This window comes from Rattus norvegicus, chromosome 1 (assembly GCF_036323735.1).
Source record: "Rattus norvegicus strain BN/NHsdMcwi chromosome 1, GRCr8, whole genome shotgun sequence".
In the NCBI taxonomy this organism is placed as follows: domain Eukaryota; kingdom Metazoa; phylum Chordata; class Mammalia; order Rodentia; family Muridae; genus Rattus; species Rattus norvegicus.
The window spans coordinates 205,413,317-205,420,133 of record NC_086019.1 but is presented as its reverse complement, the minus strand read 5'-3'; positions in this window follow the sequence as shown (position 1 = coordinate 205,420,133).

The window sequence follows — 6,817 nt, the reverse complement described above, 5'->3', positions numbered from 1 at the left end:
CTTGGTAGACTGCATGCTCTATATGCCCCATACCCTAGATCCTGTCCCAAGTACCACGAATGAATAAAAAATACAAGAGGAGCCATTATACACGCAGTCTTGTTAATTATTAGTTTGGGACTTCTTCCCAGGGCCCCTGCTGCATGTCCGACCAAAGGCTGTAACCAAGACCTTGGGTACAGTAATTGTGCTATCCCACTGGGAGAACAGGGCCATAAAGTCGACGGTTATCACCCTCAGAGGGCAGGAACAAGTCCATGCCTGTCTTTCACTTAGTGCTGGCTGGCAAGGACCCTGAACCCTCCACAAAGTTGAATTAGTAATCACCATTGCCAGCAAAGCACCCTCCATCAACTGGCAGTTCCTGTGGGTGGGGTCCATGGGCAGGTGCTGTCTTTATAGGGATCAGACTTGAAGCTTCTGAGGACAGACATCCTTGTTTGCCTTAGCAGGTGAACAGAAGAGAGGTTCCTTTAAAGTGCCCTGGGTCAGTCCCTTGTACGTCTTAGGACAAAGGGTGGGAACAAGTGTCCTGGTGCTGTCCTGTGCACCAGGACAGAATGCCCTCAGGGTGCACAGAGCCTTTCACTGGGATAAGGGAACCACACCTCCCCACCCCCACCCCATGTTGTATAGCAGGACTGAGGATCTCCAAGCTGCTAAATTTATGGGGACTCTTCCTGTCCCCATACTGGAAAACCACTCCAAGAACCAAACTTTAGCCTCCCCTTCCTCACAGAGCTGGGTGCTCAGGGCCTCTGATTTGTCCTCCACCCCTTGGGGTCTTCTGGGCATAGTGGTCGCCATCTCATCCCAGAATGGCACTGCAGGATGAAGGCATCCAGCTTTGTGCACCTGTTCTGAGAGTGTCCCCACCTTAAAGCCCTGAGTCCTGTGTCTTCCCATGTTCACCAAGGTGCTCTGTTCCTTCCTCTCCGCTTACACCCACTTCACCCCTAAAGGCTTCTGGCGCCTACCCAAGTTCCCCTTCTAATGCTGCTGAGCGGGCAGCTGGAGATGGCTTGGGGTTCTGACGCTCATTGCTGATCTGAGACTCGTGAAGTTCTCCTGACCCGCCTGGAGTGATGACAGTTCCTCTCTTTGGTCATGAGTTTGAAGGAAGGAATCCTGAAGCAGCTGAGACCTGTTCCTGAGTGAAAAATGTCCCTCACCCACACCATATAAATCAGCTCAGCAACCACAAAACCCTTAGCAAAGAACATCTTAGAAAATCTTGTCTGGATTTGACAGTAAATGCTAAGATATTAAAAGCATCGGAGAATGGCCCATAAGAACCTCAGTAGATACAGAGCTCATCATATAACCCCTGAAGCCACATGAAGGTGTTCTTCTCTGTCCCCGCACATCTGTATGGCATGGGGATGTGCATTCATGTACACAGTAATAATAATAATAATAATAATAATAAAAATAAAAGTATAAGTTATTGGAACCAATGTTATTGCTTGATAGTAAAGGGTCTCTGTGCTAAGAATTTTATAAACATTTTTTACAATATTTTAAATGTAATTAATGCATATGAACTACATAACTCCTCAGTTGGAGGATGCAATAAAGGAACAACGGGAGTTCGAGATCACCCTCAGCTACATAGCAAGTTCAAGGCTAAGCTTGACTTCACGAGATCCTGCCTCAAGATAAATAAATAAATAGTGATAGCATGAGACTGGTCCCCATAGGCTCAGCTGCTCGAATGCTTGGCCCCCAGTTGGTAGAACTGTTTGGAAAGGATCAGGAGGTGTGGCCTCGTTGGAGGAGGTGTGTTAAGGACAGTGTGCTCTGAGGTTCCACATGTCCACATCATTTCCAGTCAGTGCTCTTCCTTCTCTCCTGTCCCTGCCTGCCCCCTCCCCCTGTCCCACCCTGTCTCTTGCCTGCAGACCAGATGTAAGCTCTCAGTTACTGCTCCGGAGCCATTCTTGCCTGCCTGCTGCCACGCTTCCTGCCATGATGGCCATGGATTCTCATCCTCTCAACTCCGAGCAAGCCCCCAACTAAGCGCTTTCTTGTAGAAGTTGCCCCGGTCGTGGTGTTTTAACAGCGATAGAAAAGTAACTGATACATTGAAAGTATTTCATCAGAATAAAAACCAGTGTGCATAAAAGGACACTGGAAAGACAAGAAAGCACAAGAAAAAAAGAAAACTTTGAATCTATCCACCTGCCATGAGATTAATACCCAGATGACACAAATAATGCCTCCCAGTCAGTATCAACGCCACCCCCCACCCCAACAATCAAATTTAAAAATGGGTGAAAGGGAACTGGAGAAATGGCTCGGGAGTTAATAGCACTGCTCCTCTTGGAGAGGGCCCGGGGTTGTTTCCCACATCCACATGGTGACTGACAACCATCTATAACTTCAGTTCTAGAGGACTCGTGCCCTCTTCTGGTCCCCATAGGCACTGCCGTATGCCTGTGCACACTGGGGCAAAACTCTTATACACTGTCTTAATCAGTGCTTCTATTCCTGGGATAAAACACCATGACCAAAAGCAGCTTGGGGAAGAGTTTACTCCATCTTTCAACTCTCAGGTCGTAGTTTGTTGCTGGGGAGTCAGGGCAGGAGCTCAAAGCAGTAACCTGGAAGGGCGACCTGAAGCAGAAGCCATAAAGGGATGCTTCTTGCTGCCTTGCTTCCCATGGCTTGCTCAGCCTGTTTCTACAGCTCAGGTCTATCTGCCTAGGGTTAGCATGATCCACAAAGGGCTGGGCCTTCTAACAATCGCCAGTCAAAAACTATCCCATAGGTTTGTCCACAGGCCAATCTAGAGGGGGTACATTTTCTTAATTGAGGTTCCCTCATCACAAATGGCTCCAGTGGTATCAAGTTGACAAAACATTAGCCAGCACACACACATAAAACAAACAGTAAATAAAAATAAAAATTCTGAGCAGTATGTGCTCTTTAAAATACTGTTGTTATTATTATACGTTTTGATTGTTTTGCCTACGTGTAAGACTGTGTACTATGTGTGTCCCTGGTACTGGAGAAAGCCAGGAGAGGACTTTTGAACCTCTGGAACTGGAGTTATAGACATTTTTGAGCTGTGAAGTGGGTGCTGGAAATCAAAGCCAGGTCCTTTGGAAGAGTAGCCAGTACTCTTAACTGCTGAGCCATCTCTCTGGACCCTAATAAAGTATTTTTTAAATGGGGAAAAAGAAAAAGGCAACAGACTTGAAAGGGCATGTCTACTGGGGGAAGACCATCGTTACAAAAATAAAACAGCAGGACATGGTGGGGTATGCCATTAATCCTATCACTTGGGAGGCGGGGCAGGAGGGAGGGGGCAGGGAGCAGGGGGCAGGGGGGAGGGGGTAGAGGCAGAAGCAGGCAGATCCCTGTAAAGTTGAATTCAACCTGATTTATATAGTAAGTTCCAGAACACCCAAGGATAACATAGAGAGACCTGGTCTCAAAATAAAATAATATAAAATAAGGCACAAACCAAACATGGGCAAACCTTGAGTCAAGGACAAAGGAGCAAATGTAGAAATCTCTGACTACATAAGTGAAGCACACAACAGACACATTCAGAGATAAAAAGTAGTGAGAGGTTGAGACCCGAGGATTGCTTTGATTTAGAGGCCAGCCTGGACTAAAGAGTGCTTCTGAGGCCAGCCAAGGAAGGATACATAGTAAGACCTCAAGCAAACAAACACCAAATCAACCTAAGGGTGACAACAAAAAACCCACAAAGAAACCACACAGCAACAGCCAAAGCAAAACAAAGAAAACCTGGAAGTGACAGAAAGCAGGGAGAGCCTGGAGTTACTGCTTTATGGGTAAGGGATTTCTGTTTGAGGTAATAAGAGTTTGATAAATAGTAGTAATGACTGCACAATATTTTGGGTACAGTTAAGGCCACTTAAAATGGCAAAAACATGCTTCATGCTTTCACCGTCACTAACGCTCCCAAGCACAAGCGCACTGGCGACCTCCACTGTTGGAACAGCATCTGTGTTTCTGCACAAGTCTACCCAAACCCTCCCAAACCGCAGCAGTTCCTCTGTCCAGAGGAACTGTTTCCTCTGTTTCTGTCACTGTCACGGCAGGATGTGCTGTCAGTGTGAACTTTGCTGAGCGCGCTCAGTCTCTTCACCCTGCAATTTGCCTTATTCTGCAGCACGCTGTGCACCCTGCAGTTCCCGGCACTTGGGCACACACACGCAGACTTCTCTGAACCCTGACCACACCCCATATTCTGCTGGTGCTCTCCAAGATCAGACAACAGTTCCACAGCGCCACCTGCAGGCCGCAAAGGAGAATTCCTGGGTCGCAGGCAGAGCTCATTTTATGACGTCAGTATTCCTAGATATTTGTGGCAAAGTGTTGGATTTCTCCTCCCTCCATAACACCCTATTATTTCTGTTCCCCAAACAGATTCACAGCACCCCCCTACTCTTCCTTGGCTTATACCTGAGCTAACATTTAGGAGAACAAGGTTGTAAATGTGGTTGTCCCGCCACACATCTTTTCTCCTCAACCCTTTCCCTGAGCAAATTCCACAGATCCTGTGACTCAGCTCTCCACTGTGCCTCTATTTTGTTTTATTCACAGGCACAGTCCCTGGTAGGCTGTAGAAACACAGGCTGGGTTGTTGCACAAGTGAGCCTAGTGGCTCCAACAGTCAGGGGATGATGGATTTGCCCTTGTACATTTACTTTTGGTGTTGTTTAATGGAGTTTATTTGGCTTACGGCCGGGAGCCATTGCAAGAATGGTTGCAGTGGGGGCAGGAGTCAGAAGCGTTTACATCTTCAACTGCAAGCATGAATCCGAGACTGACATTTGAAATGAAGAGACATTTTAAAGGATTTATTCATGTGTATGATTGTTTGGCCTACATGTCTATATGTGTACTGCGTGTATGCAGAGTGCCCATCAGAGGTCAGAAAAGGATGTAGAACTGGGGTTACATGGCTGTGAGCCATCATGAGGGTGCTGGGAATACCAGCTGGGTCCTCTGCCAGAGCAAACAAGCGCTTTACTACTTAGCCATCTCTGCGGCCCAAGTGCAGACTTTTCAATCATATAAGCAGTGGCTGTATGTATCAGTTTTAAATAATACACATGAAATAAGAAATTAGTTGTTATTTTTATAAATTAATATGAAGAACTAACATAAAAACCCCATAGCTTTGTTGGTCTGATTCTGTCCATGTTCAAGCCTGCCCCAGTCCTCTGTGTCCTCTGCATGCTTGTCTTAGAATCCACTTTTAATTTCCCACGGATTGAAAAGTCTTTTGGAATTTTCTTAGAATTGTACTCACTAAAGTCATGGTATAATCTGTGGGAACTGGCATTGGTAAAAGTCACATTTTTTAAAGTTCATGAACACAACTATTTATGGCTTCATTAGCTTTTCTCCGGAATATTTTGTACACTTGTCACGTCTTAGAGTTGATATTTCTGATGTTTCAGAAGCTGCTATTGTCTTGCTGATTTAGATATTAATCTTATCCAAAAATACCCTCAAGGACTTACTTAGAACAATAACGTCTGAATGAATGTCTGACACACGATGAGTCATCACACCACTGAACGTCGCTTCTTGCTTTGGGCAGTGCTGAGCACTCAGAATTGGGCTCTGCTGTGTGCAGAGGAAGGTGTAATGGGAATGGTACCAACTGCAAGAAAACCCTGTCCTAATTCGCAGCTCATCTGTGTACCTAAAACCTTCTTTAAAAACAAAGCAAAACAAGCCAGGTTGTGGAGGTGCATGCCTTTGAGTCCAGCACGTGGGAGGCAGAGGCAGGTGGATCTTTGTGAGTTTGAGGCCAGCCTGGTTTACAGAGCAAGTTCCAGGACAGCCAAAGCTACACAGAGAAACACTGTCTCAAAAAATGAAAAGAACAAAAACAACAAACAAACAAACCAACCCCCAACCTTTTCAAGAACCCAGAAAGCGCATGAGAGATTCGCTTGCTTGTCTGGATCTAGCAGTACCGCCTGGAGCCACACATGGCCAGTCCCTTCACTGAGGGTCTCAGACAGCCTTATCAGCTAGGAAATAGGGCTCAGACTAGTGTGTCAATAGTGAGGGCTCTGCTGGGACAAGTTGCTGGGAAGCGGACCTTAGGCTTAGGAGGAGCACACAGCCTGGCAGATACGGTGAATCACCTGGTGGTCCCGAGAAGGGACCCAGCTCACCTGGATTTGGCTTTGGCCCACAGGAAGGCAGAATTTGCTAAGCGCACTATGTCTAGTCGATGGGTTGGTGGCCACTTGCTGTACAGGAACTGGTGTTCCCTGGTACCTCAGGTGTGCGTGACCGTGGAAGACGGGACGCTCTGCTCCTGCAGTGCGTGGGGCATCCATACAGCATCTGACACCGTTTACCATGTGGCAAACAGAAAAGGAGGATGGATGGGGCTTCATTGCAACGTGAAAGGACAGAAAAGCTACCCTTTTTATGGCTCACTCTCCCCAACTGTGACAGTTCAGTCAGGACTCTGCAGGGCCACAGACCCAGTGGGGAGGAAGAGCAGGAGGAGCAAGGGGAAAAGGAGAGAGGTAGGTTAATTTTAGGAACTAGATTCCTTGATTATGGGACTTGGGGGCCCGGGAGGCTGATGGGGAAGCAGTATATACCCAGGGCAGTGCTAACTTCGCATCTGCACCCGAAGTTGTCTGGAGGTAGAATTCTCTCTTGCTCAAGGATATGTCAGGCTTTGTTTCAATCATGCCTTCAACTGACCACAAGGACCATTCACGTTATGTAAGGTTGTTTGCTTCACCAAAGTTCACCAACTTGCCTGTTGATCTCACTCCCAAAACAGTCTTGCAGAAATATC